The sequence below is a fragment of the Chlorocebus sabaeus genome, chromosome 11, assembly GCF_047675955.1.
Source record: "Chlorocebus sabaeus isolate Y175 chromosome 11, mChlSab1.0.hap1, whole genome shotgun sequence".
Lineage (NCBI taxonomy): Eukaryota > Metazoa > Chordata > Mammalia > Primates > Cercopithecidae > Chlorocebus > Chlorocebus sabaeus.
The window spans coordinates 94,561,871-94,564,680 of record NC_132914.1 but is presented as its reverse complement, the minus strand read 5'-3'; positions in this window follow the sequence as shown (position 1 = coordinate 94,564,680).

Below are 2,810 nucleotides of genomic sequence, written 5' to 3'. Positions count from 1 at the left end.
ACAGTGGGTTGAATGGTGCCCCCCAAAAGATATGTTCACCCAGAACTTGTGAATGTGACTTTATTTAGAAAAAAAGGTCTTTGCAGATGTAATTAAGTTTTGGATCTCAAAATGAGATCATCCTAGATGAAGTGGGTCCTAAATCCAATGACAAGAGTTTCTACAAGGCCACGCATGGTGGCTCACACATGTAATCCCAGCACTTTGGGAGGCCGAGGTGGGCGGATCACTTTAGGTCAGGAGTTCGAGACCAGCCTGGCCAACATGGTAAAACCTCGTCTCTACCAAAAATACAAATATAGCAAGGCATGGTGGCACACACCTGTAATCCCAGCTACTGGGGAGGCTGAGGCAGGAGAACTGCTTGAACCCGGGAGGTGGAGGTTGCAGTGAGCCAAGATCACACGACCGTACTCCAGCCTGGGCAACAGAGTGACAGAGTGAGACTCTGTCTGAAAAAACAAACGAACAAAAAAAAAAAAAACAAAAGGAGTTTCTGTAAGTAAGAGAAGTGAAGGAGGTAAGACACAGAGAAGGTGAAGTGCCTATGAGACAGAGATTGGAGTGATCTGTTGACAAGCCAAGGAACATGAAGTGTTGGCGGAAGTCTGAGAAGCAAGGAAAGATGTGGACCATATTCTCCTGGGCGCCTCCTGAAGGAGTCAACCTCGCCAACACCTTGACTTTGTACTCACTCTCAGAGAATACATTTCTGTTGTTTTAAGTTACCAAGCTTGTGGCACCTTGTTACTTTACTAGGAGACTAATTCCTACAAAACTAATACACTTTTTTTTTTTTCACAAACAAGGAACCAAAGTCAGAAATGTGGCAGTTTTCCAAAAATTCTTTTATTTGACAAGTCTTTGTTGTGTGCCTACCATGTACCAGGCATTATTCTAGATGCTGGGATTCTGTAGTAAACAAATCAGACCTGACCCTAAGGAGCTTCTGTTCTAATAAAGGGAGACACAATAAGTAATGAAACCAAATGAATAAGTGACATGGCAGGTGGTGGCAAGTGCTACAGAGGAAAGGCAGTAGGCTAAGGAGAACTGGGCATCATATTTTCCATAACTAGGTAAGGCAAGTTATGGAAAGGGATGAGGGAACATTTGGCCAGAAACCTGAAAACACTGAGGAAATGGGGTAGACAGAAATCTGGTACAAGAGGGTTTCATGTGGAGGCAGTTAGTGGGTAGGACCTAAAGAGGGAGGTGACTTAGTCTGAGGAGCACAAGGAGTCCAGGGTGGCCAGAATGGAATGAACCAGGGGAAAATAGTGGGAGACAAGGGGAGAACCATGGAACGGGGAGGGGAAAAAGAGATTGTATGGAGCCCCATAGGCATTGCTAAGTATTTTACCTTTTGCACTGAGTTAAACGAGAAGATACTGGAAAATTTTAAGCAGAGGAAAAACATGGTCTAACATGATTTTAAAGGATCTCTCTGGCTGGCATATTGAGAATGGGCCATAGTGGGACACAGGCAGAAGTGAAGAGACCCAGGAGGCGGCCGTGGCAACAGTCCAGGCAAGAGTTTGGTGGTGCTTGAACCTGAGAAGTGATGATGGAGGTGGGGAGAAATGATCAACTTCTAGAGGGTTTGAAGGTGAAACTGGCAGGGATTTAAAGAGAGGAGTCAGGATTGACTTCAAGGTTCTGGGCTGAACCACTGGAAGGATGGGGTTGCCACTTACTGAGATGCAAAGACAATGAATTCGTGGTACAGCAGGAATTTGAACTCAGGTTACATGCGCCCTTGCCTAGTAGTCAGTACCATTGTCTCCAGATCCTGCAGGAATAAATTGGTGCTGTTCTAAAAGTAAAACCCTCACAAGGTAGAAGACTGGCCGGACTCTTCTATGATGCAGGGCAAGGGGAACAGCCTGCATTCCTATGATCGAGCTGGCCAAGGACATCTGAGTCCCTCATGGGTCAAGGGGATGGTCCAGGAGACTGTCAAATGAAATCATGCAGACCCTGGGTGATCATCCACTTTGGAAGCCAGTGCTCCAAACCTGGTACTTTCAGCAGAACGCAGCCTCACCACCTGTGTAGACCAGGGCCTCTGGAGACCAAGCCATTCTACCCATTTCTGAGCAAAAGCCAGGAAATGCACCATCAATCAAATCTAAGCCAGCCTAGATTGATCACCCACTCATTCATCCAACACGTGTTTCCTGCCTTCTCCCATGTGTCAAGCTCTTCACTCTGAAGAGTCATTGGTGAAGAAAACAGACAAAGCACTTACCCTTGAGAAACAATTAATAATAGGAAACACACTACAAACACATGATATATACATTTTAAAACCTTCACAAGTACAAGATGGGAAAAAGTGACTTAGGAAGATGATTTAGCATCTGCATGATTAAAACTCATTAAAGATGAGGACAAGCACAGGTTAATTCACTAGAGGATGGCATTGCCAAAAACAGGAATGCAATCTCTTATCTCCTGACAAGAATGTCTTTACAATAGGTTAAACCATAGTTGGTGACCACCAGGCCTGAAGTAGCACATCCAGTTCCCAGAGCTACATTTTTAGAACAAAGAAAAACAGAAAAAAAGAGACAGAATTCAGAGGACAGCAGCCAGAACAGGAGGGTATTTCAAGATGGGAAGGTTGAGCAAGACAGGTTTGGAGAAAGGTACAGGTGAGACGATGCTATGAGGAAAATGTTCTGTGAAATGGAGGATAACGATGCCTATTTCACAGGGCACTTGACAGGATTAAAAGTGATAATGTACTAGCAAATTCTCTACAAATGCAAGACATCGTTATTAAAATTGAAGGCCTGTCATGCAGA